Here is a 15,300-nt window from a genome sequence, read left to right on the forward strand (position 1 = left end):
GTTTCAAGGGTGAGTATCCCCAAATGGAGAGTCTGTTAGAAGCTGTATTGCTTTTTCTTTTTTTAAAGTTTGTATTTAAATTCCAGTTATTTAATATACAGTGTAATATTAGTTTCATGTGTGGAATGTAGTGATTCAACACTTCCATATAACACGTGGTGCATATCACAACAAGTTTACTTCTTTTTTTCTTTTTTAAAATAATTTATTTTTTAATTTACATCCTTTATTGTATGTATGTGTGTATATGTATATGTATGTGTATACATACATACATATACATATACATATACACACACACACACCACATCTTCCTTATCCATTCATCCATTGATGGACATTTGGGCTCTTTCCATACTTTAGCTATTGTTGATAGTGCTGCTATAAACATTGGGGTACATGTGCCCCAGGTACATGTAACCCAGGATACAGTATACCTGTATCCCTTAGATAAATACTTAGTAGTGCAATTTCTGGGTCATAGGATAGTTTAATTTTTTGAGGAACCTCCATACTGTTCTCCAGAGTGGCTTCACCAGTTTGCATTCCCACCCGCAGTGCCAAAGAGATCCTCTTTTTCTGCATCGTCGCCAACATCTGTCATTGCCTGAGAATGCTAGCCATTCTGACAGGTGTGAGGTGGTATCTCATTATGGTTTTGATTTGTATTTCCCTGATGATGAGTGATGTTGAGCATTTTCTCATATGTTGGTTGGCCATCTGGATGTCTTCTTTGGAGAAGTGTCTATTCATGTCTTTTGCCCATTTCTTCCCTGGATTATTTGTTTTTTTGGTGTTGAGTTTGATAAGTTTTTTATAGATTTTGGATACTAACCCTTTATCTCATACGTTGTTGGCAAATATCTTCTCCCATTCCGTCAGTTGCCTTTTAGTTTTGCTGATTGTTTCCTTCACTGTGCAGAGCTTTTTTTTTTGATGAGGTCCCAGTAGTTTCATTTTTGCTTTTGTTTCCCTTGCCTCTGGAGACGTGTTGAGTACGAAGTTGCTGAGGGAAAGATCAAAGAGGTTTTTGCCTGCTTTCTCCTCGAGGATTTTAATGGCTTCCTGTCTTACATTTAGGTCTTTCATCCATTTTGAGTTTATTTTTGTGTATGGTGTAAGAAAGTGGCCCAGGTTCATTTTTCTGCATGTTGCTGTCCAGTTTTCCCAGCACCACTTGCTGAAGAGACTGTCTTTATTCCATTGGATATTCTTTCCTGCTTTGTCAAAGATGAGTTGGCCATACATTTGTGGGTCTATTTCTGGGATCTCTATTCTGTTCCATTGATCTGTTTGTTTTTGTGCTAGTACCATACTGTCTTGATGATTACAGCTTTATAATATAGCTTGAAGTCTGGGATTGTGATGTCTCCAACTTTGGTTTGCTTTTTCAAGATTACTTTAGCTATTCAGGGTCTTTTCTGGTTCCATACAAATTTTAGTATTGTTTGTCCTAGCTCTGTGAAGAATACTAGTATTATTTTGATAGGGATTGCATTAAATATGTAGATTGCTTTGGGTAGTATTGACATTTTAACAATATTTGTTCTTCCTATCCAGGAGCATGGAATATTTTTGAATTTTTTTTATCTTCTTCAATTTCTTTCATAAGCTTTCTATGGTTTTCAGTGTATAGATTTTTCACCTCTTTGATTAGATTTATTCCTAGGTATTTTGTGACTTTTGCTGCAATTGTAAATGAGATTGATTCCTTGATTTCTTTTTCTATTGCTTCATTATTGGTGTGTAGGAATACAACCAATTTCTGTGCATTGATTTTATATCCTGCAACTTTGCTGAATTCATGGATCAGTTCTAGCAGTTTTTTTGTGAAATCTTTTGGGTTTTCCATATTGAGTATCATGTCATCTGCGAAGAGTGAAAGTTTGACCTCCTTCTGGCTGATTTGGATACCTTTTATTTCTTTGTGTTGTCTGATTGCTGAGGCTAAGGTTTCCAATACTATGTTGAATAACAGTGGCGAGAGTGGGTATCCCTTTCTTGTCTCCTGACATTTGGGGGAAAGCTCTCAGTTTTTCCCCATTGAGGATGGTATTAGCAGTGGGTCTTCCATATTTGGCTTTTATGATCTTAAGGTATGATCCTTCTATCCCTACTTTCTTGAGGATTTGTATCAAGAAAGGATTCTGTATTTTGTCAAATGCTTTTTCTGCATCTATTGAGAGGATCATGTGGTTCTTGTCCTTTCTTTCATTGATGTGATGTATCACATTGATTGTTTTGCAGATATTTAACCTCCCTGCATCCCAGGTATAAATTCCACTTGGTCATGGCGAATAACTTTTTTAATGTATTGTTGGATCCGGTTGGCTAGTATTTGTTGAGGAGTTTTGCATCTGTGTTCATCAGGAAAATTGGTCTATAGTTCTCTTTTTTAGTGGGGTTTTTGTCTGGTTTTGGAATCAAGATAATGCTTCATAGAGTTTGGAAGTTTTCCTTCCATTTCTATTTTTTTGGAACAGCTTCAAGAGAATAGGCGTTAACTCTTCTTTAAATGGTTGGTAAAATTCCTGTGGAAAGACATCTGTCCCTGAACTCTTGTTTTTTGAGAGATTTTTGATTACTAATTCGATTTCCTCACTGGTTATGGGTCTGTTCAAATTTTCTATTTCTTCCTGTTTTGGTAGTGTATATGTTTCTAGGAATTTGTCCATTTCTTCCAGATTGCCCATTTTATTGGTGTATAATTGCTTGTAATATTCTCTTGTTATTGTTGTATTTCTGCTGTGTTGGTTGTGATCTCTCCTCTTTAAATCTTACTTTTGTTTATTAGGGTCCTTCCCTTTTCTTTTTGATCAAACTGGCTAGGGGTTTATCAATTTTGTTCATTCTTTCAAAGAGCCAGCTTCTGATTTCTTGATTTCTTCTACTGTTTTTTTGGTTTTTTTTTTGTTTCGATACATTGATTTCTGCTTTAATCTTTATTATTTCCTGTCTTCCGCTGGTTTGGGGTTTGTTTGCTGTTCTTTTTCCAGCTCTTTAAGGTATAAGGTTAGGTTGTGTATCTGAGACCTTTCTTCCTTCTTTAGGAAGGCCCAGATTGCTATATACTTCCCTCTTATGACCACCTTTACTGTCTCCCAGAGGTTTTGGGCTATGGTCTTACCATTTTCATTGGCTTCCATGTGCTTTTTAATTTCATTTTTAACTTCTTGGTTAGACCACTCATTCTTTAGTAGGATGGTCTTTAGTCTTGTGGTTGATTTTGAATTTCATAGCATTGTGGTCTGGAAATATGCATGGTATGATCTTGATCTTTTTGTACTCGCTGAGGGCTGCTTTGTGTCCCAGTATGTGATCTATTCTGGAGAATGTTCTAAAGGCACTGGAGAAGAATGTGTATTCTGCTGCTTTAGTTGAAATGTTCTGAATATATCTGTTAAGTCCATCCTGTCCAGTGTGTCATTCAAAGCCACTGTTTCTGTTTAGGTGATCTGCCCATTGCTGTAAGTGGGGTGTCGAAGTCCCCTACTATGATGGTATTATTAATGAGAAGTCCCCTACTATGATGGTATTATTAATGAGTTTCTTTATGTTTGTGATTAATTAATTAATTTGGGACTGCCACATTTGGAGCATAAATGTTTACAATTGTTAGGTCTTCTTGGTGGATAGACCCCTTAATTATGATATAATGCCCTTCTTTATCTCTTGTTACAGTCTTTACTTGAAAGTCTAGATTGTCTGATACAAGTATGGCTACTCCAGCTTCCTTTTGGTGACCATTAGCATGATAGATGGTTCTCCATCCCTTTACTTCCAATCTGGAGGTGTCTTTAGGTCTAAAGTGGGTCTCAACAGCATATAGATGGATCTTGTTTTCTTATCCATTCTGTTTCCATACGTTTTTTGATTGGATCATTTAGTCCATTGATGTTTAGGGTGAGTACTTAAAGATATGAATTTATTGCCATTATGTTTCCTGTCGAGTTGGGAGTTGCTGGTTGTATTCTCTGGTCCTTTCTAGTCTTTGTAGGTTTTGGTCTTTGTGTGTGTGTGTGTGTGTGTGTGTGTGTGTGTGTGTGTGTGTGTGTGTGTGTGTTTTCTCCCCTCAGAGAGTCCCCCTTAAAATTTCTTGCAGGGTTAGCGGTTTAGTGGTCACGAACTCCTTTAATTTTTGTTTGGGAAACTTTAAATCTCTCCTTCTATTTTGAATGACAGCCTTGCTGGGTAAAGAAATCTTGGCTGCATATTTTTCTGATTCAGCACATTGAATATATCCTGCCACTCCTTTCTGGCCTGCCAGGTTTCTGTGGATAGGCCTGCTCTGAACCTGATCTGTCTTCCCTTGTAGGTTAAAGACTGTTTTTCCCTTGCTGCTCTCATGATTCTTTCCTTGACTGAGTATTTTGTGAATTTGCCAATGATATGCCTTGTTGATGTTGGGCTTTTATTGAATCTAATGGGAGTCCCCTGTGCTTCCTGGATTTTGATGTCCGTGTCTTTCCCCAGGTTAGGAAAGTTTTCCTCTATGATTTTCCCTCATAACCCTTTTACCCCTTTTTCTCTCTCTTCATATTCTGGGGCCCCTATGATTCTGATGTTGTTCCTTTTTAATGTCACTGATTTCTCTAATTCTTAAACCATGCTGTTTTGCCTTAGTCTCCCTCTTTTTTTCTGCTTTATTGTTCTCCATGAGTTTGTCCTATCACTGATTCGCTGCTCTGCCCTATCCATCCTTGTCACTGCAGCATCCATGGAGATTGCAGCTCAGTTATAGCATGTTTTATTTCATCTTGATTAGCTTTTACTTCTTTTATCTCCACAGAAAGGGATTCTGATCTGTTTTCAACCCCAGCTAGTATTCTTATTATTGTGATTCCAAATTCTGGTTTAGACATCTTGCTTGTATTTGTCTTAAGTCCCTGGCTGTCATCTCTTCCTGTTCTTTCTTTTGGGGTCAATTCCTTCATTTCATATTTTTGAAGGATGAAAAGGGATTAATAAGGTAAAAAAAATTAAAATTAAAAAATTAAAAACAACAAAAAAATCAAATAAATGATGCTAGATCCTAGGTGCATTTTGGTTTGGTGGTTGAGAGGAACTTGATAGATTGGAGAAAAAAGGGAAAGATATGAGAAAAAAAAAAAAGAAAAAGAGAAAAAGATACAAAAGAGAAAAAGGAAAATGTTTGAAAATTTGAAAAAATGTATACAATAAAATAGAATAAAATGAAATGATGAAAGTGAAATAGAAGTAAAAAATTTACAAAAATGTGAAGATATAGTAGAAAATTATTAAAAATCTTTTTAATAAAAGTGGGAAATAAAAATAATTTTTTTCTCTTTCTATATTTAAAAATAAGAAAAGAAAAAAAAAATTGAATAGATGGACTAGCAAACAGACTGAAATACGATTGAAATTACATCAATTTCCCCCAGACGTCTGTGCACCATTTTATAGTCTGTAAACTAAGCAGGCAGAGAGACATGTAGTGTTCCTGTAGAGCGAGGTTGCCCCAGATGGGCGGGGCTTAGTGTAACAGCTCCCTTCTCCACTAGGTGGCCCTGCTTAACTTACTGAGGTGGATTGTTGTGGTGCGTGTAGGTGTGAATGTGCATGCATGGGAGGGATGAAAATGGTGTCACCCAGCTACCCAGTCTCTAGTTTGGGAACTCGGTTCTCCCCAACCAGCAATCGCACACCCCTCCTTTGTCTCTGGCTTCCATTCACTCCCTGCTTTTACATTGTCTGTGACCAAGCCATCAGGTTGCAAGATGGCACCTCCCTCCTGAATTTTATCTCAGATGTGGCTGGGATTTTTTTCCTAGTCCCTCACTTCTGAGGGACTGAGGCTTTGACCCACTCAGACCCTCTGGGGAGAGTCTCACTGAGCAATGGTCAGGTGCCGGCTGAACCCAGGAACATTCGTAGGACTGTGCTACTGACGATGCTCAGAGACTGTGGCTGGGTGCCAGCCTGGCCCAGAAAAATTTCCGCTCTCATGTAGCAGCATCGTTTCAGGGATTATGGTAAATCACAACATACATCGGACACCAGGCTTCCTGCTTAATGTCCTTTTTCCAGTACCAGCGAATGTGGTTGTTCTCCAGGGTCTGCTGGGACCTTTGCCTGTGGGGTGGCTGCACAGCCTCTACCAAATATCCTCCCAGCAAGGGAACTGCCTCTCCCCCTGTAGCCTGAGGACCCCTTGGTCCTCGCTCTCTGCTCCTGGGGATTTGCCCTTCCCACCAGAGCTCTGCCCAGTATCAAGCTGCAGAGTTTCAGACTTGAAAAAATTGTTCAATGTTTATTTTTGAGAGAGAGTGACAGAGTGTGAGTAGGGAAGGAACAGAGACAGAGGCAGACACAGAATTCAAAGCAGGCTCCACGCTCTGAGCTGTCAGCACAGATCCCCACACAGGGCTCAAACCCACGAACTGTGAGATCATGACCTGGGCTGAAGTTGGATGCCCAACCAACGGAGCCACCCAGGCGCCTCTGTTTATAGAGTCTTAATGGAATTTAAACCCTCTGCTTTCTCCTTTCTCCCTTTTAGGTTCAGTCCCTTGTATACTCTTTCTTTTCTCTCCAGCTTTCAGGCAGGGGGGAAGCTTTCCTGTACTCTCCCCCCATCTCCATCCTCTCTCCGCAAGCAAAAACAGCTCCCTCTGCTGCTTCTCTTTCCCCCAGTTCACTTCTCCACACTGAGTACCTGCTGAGTTCTCTGGTTTAGGTTGTGCCGATTGTTGTGTTAATCCTCAAATCAGTTATCTAGGTGTGCAGGATGGTTTAGTGTTGATCTGGCTGTATTTCATGGATGAGAGATGCAAAAAAAACCTTCCATGCTGTTCCACCACCTTGGCTCCCACTCAACAAGTACACTTCTTAGCCCTCATCACCTATTTAACCCATCCCCTCACCCACTTCCCTTCTGGTAACCACCAGTTTGTTCTCTGTAGTTAAGAGTCTGTTTCTTGGTTTGCCTCTCTCTCTCTTTTATTTTACCCTTTGCTCATTTGTTTTGTTTTTTAAATCCACATATAAGTAAAATCATATGTATTTGTCTTTCTCTGACTGATTTGTTTCCCTCTGCACTATACTCTCTAGCTCCATCCATGTCATTGCAAATGGCAAGATATGATTCTCTTTTATGGATTAGTAGTATTCCACTGTATACATATATCACATCTTCTTATCCATTCATCAATTGATGGACTCTTGGGCTGTTTCCATAATGTGGCTATTGTAGATAATGCTGCTATAAACATTGAGGTGCAGCATGGAGGTTTCTCAAAAGGTTAAAAATAGAACTACCCTGTGATCCATCCATTGTACTACTAGGTGTTTACCCGAAGAATGCAGAAATCCTCCATGTCTTTTAATGGCTTGATAACTCGTTTCTTTTTAGCACTGAATAGTATTCCATTGCCTGGATGAACCACAGTTTACTTACCCATTCACCTACTGAAGAACATCTTGGTTGATTCCAAGTTTGGGCAACTATGAATAAAGCTGCTATAAATATCTGTGTGCAGGTTTTTGTATGGGCGTAAGTTTTCAACTTCTTTGGGGAAATACCAAGGAATGCAATTGCTGTGTTTTATGGTAAGAGTATGTTTAGTTTAGCAAGAAACTGCAAACTGTCTTCTAAGGTGGCTGTACCATTTTGTATTCCTATATACACATATGTGTGTGTGTGTATATATATGTATATACATATATGTAGGTATGTATATGTGTGTGTACACACACATACATGTAATATGTATATATATTCATATAATATATATGACATAATATGCATTTATAGAATTTATATGTGTTATACAGAATATATATATATGTATATACACACACACACACACACACACACACATAAAGGTATGTATATCTTTTTTTGGTAGAAATTGGCTCATGTGATTCTCAGAGGCTGGCAAATCCAAAACTTGTAGGGCAGGCCAGCAGGCTGGAATCTCAGAAGCTAATATTGTACTCTTGGGTATGAAGTCTTTAGGGCAGTCTTGGCATGCTGGAAACTTAGGCAGGATACACATGTTACAGTGTTGAGGCACACTTCTTCTCTGGAAAACCTCAGTTTCTGCTCTGAAGGCCTTCAACTGATTGAGTGAGGCTCACCCATATTATTGAGGGTAATCTCCTTTACTTAAAGTCAGCAGATTATAGATGTTAATTGTGTATACAAAACAACTTCACAGCAATATCTCAACCACTGTTTGACCAGTCAACTGGTCACCAGACCCTAGCCAAGTTGACACATAAAACTTAACCATCACGCCTGTGTGTGTGTGTGTGTGTGTGTGTGTGTGTGTGTTTGTGTTTAATTGTAACAGAGATAACCGTTAACTTGGTGGACCACATGTGCAAGATTTCTCTAGAAGTCTCTTGGAGTCTCAGCCTAAAACCAGTTCGACACTCCTAACAAATTTGTAAGGACCTAATCCTTTTTCTGCTTAAAAGAATTAGAGTGGTTTCTGTTATTTGCAACGGAACCTCATTGCTATTCTAGCAAAGTCTTGATGAGAGTATGAGAAAGAAACTCTATAGGCTAAGTATATTCATGAGGATAGATGCAAAAGTAGCATCTAAAATGTTAGCACTTGAGGGGCACCTGGGTGGCTCAGTCAGTAAAGCATCCGACTTCAGCTCAGGTCACGATCTCATGGTCCTTGAGTTTGAGCCCCACTTTGGGCTTTGTACTGACAGTTCAGAGCCTGGAGCCTACTTCGGATTCTGTGTCTCCCTCTCTCTGTCTCTTCCCCTCTTATGCTCTCTTTTTCTCTCTCAAAAATAAATAAACATTAAGAAAAAAAATTAAAATGTTAGCAATTGAATTCAGGAATCCATCAAAAAGCTAATGTATCATCAAGCTGGGTTTACATCAGAAAAGCAAAGTTCAGCATTAGAGAAATAGTGAGTTTATTTTGCTAAATTAACAGATGTAGTATTAAAGATATAAAATCATTTGATAAAATGCTATTAAGGGAACTAGAGATAGACATGAATTTCTTTAACCTGATAAAGTATATCTGAAATACCAAACATCAGACATGAAATAACAGTAAATTCAATGCTAAGCACAAAACCTTTCCTTTAAAAAGAGTAGCAGGACAAGGATACCCACTATGACCGTGTAGGTGCAATGTTGTAGTAAACATTTCAGAAATAGTACTCATAAGGAAGAAGAAATAATCATTGTAAAGATTGTGAAGGCAGGAACAAAATTTTGTTATTTGTGGTTGAAATTAATCATAGAAAACTCCATAAAATATAGAGACAAATATCAGAATTAGTAAGAGTTCAACAGGTTGCTGGATGAAGTTCAGTATATAAAAGTCTATTTCTTTAGTAGCACCAGCAACAGACCTTAACATTTAAAAAATACACTTAACATAATGTGTAGGGGTAAGGAAAAAAAAATAAAGACCATTAAGGAGAAATTTACAACAATTTTATTGAAAAAGCCTAAAGATTGTGATAAATGAAGCTGTATACCGTATTTTAGCATAAGAAGGTTCAATATTATAAAGGTATTAGTTCTCACCAAGTTGATCTACATTTTTTTTTATTTAAAAAAAATTTTTTTTTAACATTTATTTATTTTTGAGACAGAGACAGAGCATGAACGGGGGAGGGTCAGAGAGAGGGAGACACAGAATCTGAAACAGGCTCCAGGCTCTGAGCTGTCAGCACAGAGCCTGACGCGGGGCTCAAACTCACCGCGAGATCATGACCTGAGCTGAAGTCGGCCGCTTAACCAACTGAGCCACCCAGGTGCCCCTGATCTACATTGTTAAAAGAAATTCCAGTCAAAATCCCAACAAGACTTTTTATGGAATTTTTGAAGTGTATTTTAAAATTTATACGAACAGAGGTAAAAATAGCCCAGATGCTCAGATGTTCCTGAAGAAGGAGGTGGTGGGTGGTGTGGGGGGTGAAGTGGGGTGAGGAAGGAGGCCAGACAACTTGCAAACATTAAAAACTATGGTAATTATACCAGCAGATATTAGTATATATTGATAGATATAGAATCAATGAAACAACAGCTCAGAAACAGACATATATATTGAAATCTGATACATGGCAGAAAGCACAGTGGATATGGAAAAATAGAAAATTGATTCCTACATCACAGGATATACAAAATCAATTCTAAATGTAATAAATATGTACATATGATAGACAAAACTTCCAAATATTTTCTAAGGAAATACAGAACAGGCTTATACCTTCAGCTGAAAAATATTTGTTGAAGAAAATATAAAAGGAAGAAACCGATTTAGGAATTAGTTGCTTATTAAATATTTGGTAGAACTTGCATATAAAACTGTCTGTCCTTGGAGTTTCTTTATGAAAAAAGTTCAGATGGACCCATGCCTTTATTGGTTATGGGTATATTCAAGTTTTTTATTTTTTTTCTTGAGTAAGTTTTGACAATTTAACTGTCTCAGGGAATTTGTTGATTTTTCCTATATCTTCAAATTTATTGACAAAAAAACTATAATCTTAAAGAAATCTTGTTAGTCTCTGCTGAATTTGTAATTATGACTTAATTTTATTCCTCATAATGTACCTTTTCTATTTTTTCTTGATCAATATTGCTAAAATTGGTCAAATTTACTACTCAGTTAAAAGAATTCTTTTGTTCAGTTAATCCTCTCTGTTAATATCTTCATTTCCTATTTTATTCCTGTTTCATCTTATCTTTACTATTTAATTTTCCTTTTTTCTTTGTTTTTAGTATTTTTAAAAAAATACTAAATTTTTTTTTTAATTCCTTAGGTTGGACACTTTATTTATATTCACCCTTTTTCTCTAATAAAAGCATTCATGGCTGTGTTACTTCGATTTTTTTTTTAAAAATCCCTTATGTTGGACTCTTTATTTATATTCACCCTTTCTTTTTCTCTAATAAAAGCATTTATGGCTGTGTTACTTCGATTACTTTTTTTTCATTTTGTTCTTGGTTTTGTTTGTTTATTGTACTTCAGGTATAGTTAACATACAGTCTTGTGTCAATTTTAGGTGTTCAATGCAGTAATTCAATAATTCATACATTACACAGTGCTCATCACGATAAGTGTACTCTTTTTTTTTTTTTTTTTTTCAACATTTATTTATTTTTGGGACAGAGAGAGACAGAGCATGAACGGGGGAGGGGCAGAGAGAGAGGGAGACACAGAATCGGAAACAGGCTCCAGGCTCTGAGCCATCAGCCCAGAGCCTGACGCGGGGCTCGAACTCACGGACCGCGAGATCGTGACCTGGCTGAAGTTGGACGCCCAACCGACTGCGCCACCCAGGCGCCCCACGATAAGTGTACTCTTAATCCCCTTCACCTATTTCACCCATTCCCCCACCCACCTCTTCTCTGGCAACCACCAGTTCGTTCTCTATAGTTAGGATTCTGTCCTTTCGTTTGTCTCTTTTTTTCTTTGTTTGCTTGTTTTGTTTCTTAAAGTCCATATATGAGTGAAATCTTACAACATTTGTCTTTCTCTGACTGACTTATTTCGCTTAGCATTATATTCTCTAGCTCCATCCATCCATGTCATCGCAAATGGCAAGATTTCATTTTCTTTTAGGGCTAAGTAATGTTCCATTGTGTGTGTGTGCGCGTGTGTGTGCGTGTGTGTGTGTACCTATGTATATATATATACATATACGTGTATATACGTGTATATACATGTATACATATACGTATATATATATAGGTACACACACACGCGCACACAAATATATATTGTTTGTTACAATAAAAGTGGTTAAACCCAGGGTCATTTTTTATATTAGTCATGGTATTGAACTTACGATAAAATGAAAGTTTTTACAAAACCACAATTTGGAACAGAAATATATATATACATATACATACACACGTACACACACACTCACACACCACATCTTCTTTATCCATTCATCTGTCAGTGGACACTTGGGCTGCTTCCATAATTGGGGTATTGTAAATAATACTGATATAAATATAGGGGTGCGTATATCTTTTCAAATTAGTGTTTCTGTATTCTTTGGGCAAATACCCATTAGTGGAATTACTGGATCATAAAGTAATTCTATTTTTAATTTTTGGAGGAACCTCCGTACTGTTTTCCACAGTGGCTGTACCAATTTGCGTTCCCGCCAAAAGTGCATGAGAGTTCCTTTACAGCCACATCTTTGCCAACACTTGTTTCCTGTGTTGTTGGTTTTAGCCACTCCGACAGGTGTGAGGTGATGTCTCATTGTGGTTTTGATTTGCATTTCCCTGATGATGAGTGATATTGAGAATCTTTTCATGTGTTTGTTAGCCATCTGTATGTCTTTGGAGAAATGTGTGTTCATATCTTCTGCCCATTTTAAATTTGTTTACTTGTTTTTTTGTGTGCTGAATTGTATAAGCTTTTTATATATTTTTGATACTAAGCCTTTACTGAATATGTCATTTGCAAGTATCTTCTCCCATTCAGTAGGTTGACTTTTTGTTTTGTTGACGGTTTCCTTTGCTCTGCAAAAGCTTTTCTTTAATTTTATTTTTTTTTTACTTTTTTTTTTTATTTTGGTGTAGTCCCAGTAGTTTATTTTTGTTTTTGTTTCCCTTGCCTTAAGAGACCTATCTAGAAAAATGTTGCTATGGCTGATGTCAGAGAAATTATTGCCTGTGTCTCTCTTCTAGGATTTTTAAGGTTTTAGTTCTCACATTTAGGTCCTTAATCCATTTTTTTGGTTTATTTTGTGTATGGTGTAAGCCAGGGTCCAGTTTCATCTTTTGCATGTAGCTGTCCAGTTTTCCCAACAGCATGTATTGAAGACACTGTCTTTTTCCCATTGCATATCCTTGCCTCCTTTGTTGAAGATTAATTGACCATATAATTGTGGGTTCATTTCTGGGCTCTCTATTCTGTTCTCTTGTCCTATGTGTCTGTTTTTGTGCCAGCACCCTACTGTTTTGATTACTGCAGCTTTGTAGTATATCTTGAAATCTGGGGTTGCAATACTGATGGTGTTAGTCTTTTTCAAGATTCCTTGGCTATTCGAGGTCTTTTGTGGTTCCATACAAATTTTAGGATTATTTGTTTTAACTTCAATTACCTTTTTAAATGCATTCCTCAGATTTTGCGCTGTAATGTTTCTGTTATTTTTCCAAATGTTTTGTATGATTTCTCCATTGAGCCATGAATTATTTAGTAGTGTATTTTTAACTTTCTAGGGGTGCCAGGGTGGCTTAGTTGGTTAAGCATCCAACTTTGCCTCAGGTCATGATCTTGCTGTTTGTGAGTTTGAGCCCCACATCGGGCTCTGTGCTGACAGCTCAAAACCTGGAACCTGCTTTGGATTCTGTGTCTCCATTTCTCTCTGCCCCTTCTTCACTCATGCTCTGTCTCTCTCTTTCTCTCTCTCTCTCTCTTTCAAAAATGAATAAATATTAAAAACATTTTTCTAAAGTAGCATATTTTTAGCTTTCTAAATATATGGGCCTGAAAAAATCCTCCTCTCACTGATTTGTAATTTAGTATTATTGAGATCAGAGAATGCAGATTATTATAGGATTCTCTGAAATTTATTGAGACTCCTTATGAGGGCCAGTTTTTATAGACAGTCCATGTATACTTGAATAGAATGTTTATTCTCTAATTATATTCTATGTACATTAATGTTAATGTATGGAATATTAATTGTGTTCTTCAAATATTCTATTTTCTGATTCTTTGTTTACTTGGTCTTTAAATTACTGAGAGAAGTGTGTTAAAACCTTTCACTATGATGATGGTTGCTTTATCAATTTTTCCTTTTCATTCTATAGCTTTTTGTTGTATATATTTGAAGGTATTTTATTGTGGTTTATAGAGTTTTAGTATTTTTACGTGTTTCTACATTTTTTTAAATATGTAGAAGCCCTCTCCACTAGTGCAATAATCTTTTCCTCTTAAAGATGATCTTTTGTCTGATATTATTGTAACTATACCAGAATTCTTTGGGTTGTATTAACCAATACGTGCTTAATACATAATTTTTCTACATTTTTAATTTTTCTGTGGTTTGTGTTTAGATGTTCCTTTTGCAAATTTCATTTTAGATGTGACTATTTAAAAAACATATAGTTCAACATTCTTTGTCTTTTAGTTGGGCAGTTGAGTCCATTTACATACATGTGGATCCATCTCTTCTAACTTCTTTTGTGAGTTCTGTTGGTCAGACTTCTTTTGTGCAGTAAGAAGTTTGAGCTTTCCCCCTTATGTAATTGGAAATTGTCAAGTGTTTATTGAGTGCAGTTTAATACACATACACAGACACACACCCCGTAGGAAGCAGGTTACTTTTACCTTCATTTCACACCCGAGCCAGATGAGTTAATTGTGTGGCTTTAGCTTACAAAACTATTATGAGATTAAATTTGAACCACGATCTGAAATTGGACCCCAAATCCACTATCCTTTCATGCTTCCATCTTGTCTCCAGGATAGAGAGGTTCTGTCAACCACAGTGGAGCTACAGATGGCAGAAAAGATCAAAGGACGATGAGGACTCTCAGGAGAAGCTGATAAGGTATGTTGAGCTCAGAACTTTTATTGTCCCTAATTTTTAAAAGGAGGTTGAATAGAATTTTGAAAGTGAATGACGTTTTGCTTTGTTCTTGTTTCTTTGATGAGATTTACTCATCAGAAAGTGATGATGTTTGCTACAATAAGAGTGATATTTAAACCCAGTGTCATTTTTTTTAATTAGTCATGGTATTTCACTTACAAAATGAAAGTTTTATAAAATTATAATTTGTAACAGAAGTACATGGTGATTTTGTCCATTTTCTTGATAAGTGGAGAGAATGAAGATTATTGTTGAACAAGTCTGACAATGACAATAACCCCAAGTCCATTTCAATGGTTCAAAAAGAGATCAAAAGGAATTTCTCTCTTTTAAATTATTGTTTTACTGTTGAATAATTTACTTGGAAAAAATTTCTTGAGAAGTTTCTTAGGGTCACTGAAGCTACTTTTGATAACAAATTTAGGATTTGAGAGGAAGCAATGGCCTGGGAAAATAAAACTTTGATCAGTAATTGTCTAAAATCATAGAGATTGTATGATTAGGGTGTTAGGAAGAAATTGGAGCTATTTTGGGGGAATTAAAGAATCTATAAAATGCAAACAGCCTGATTTTCTTTATGGATTCTATGAAATTTCAAGGTAATTGTTTTTTCTATATTAGGTCATAGCACAGCTTTCTAGACCCAGTTTCAGGTCCCCTTGTCCAAATTGTAACCTCCCCACGCCCCCCACAGTGGTGTGGAGTTGTGGTAAGAGCTCTAAGTAGCTTGAAAATACT

At 36.8% G+C, this 15,300-nt stretch overlaps 1 long non-coding RNA gene across 2 annotated transcripts in view; it reads left to right on the forward strand.

Moving 5' to 3' along the window:
* The window catches only part of LOC122212903, an 89,324-nt gene that overhangs the window by 17,892 nt on the left and 56,132 nt on the right, over positions 1-15,300 (forward strand). Inside the window, exon 4 of one of the 2 annotated variants that reach the window (XR_006199363.1) lies at positions 14,437-14,523. This is a non-coding gene — a long non-coding RNA (uncharacterized LOC122212903). Of the gene's footprint in view, positions 1-14,436; positions 14,565-15,300 lie in introns of those variants that run through there. The other variant, XR_006199362.1, reaches the window with a different exon arrangement.

Source organism: Panthera leo, chromosome A1 (assembly GCF_018350215.1).
Source record: "Panthera leo isolate Ple1 chromosome A1, P.leo_Ple1_pat1.1, whole genome shotgun sequence".
NCBI lineage: Eukaryota > Metazoa > Chordata > Mammalia > Carnivora > Felidae > Panthera > Panthera leo.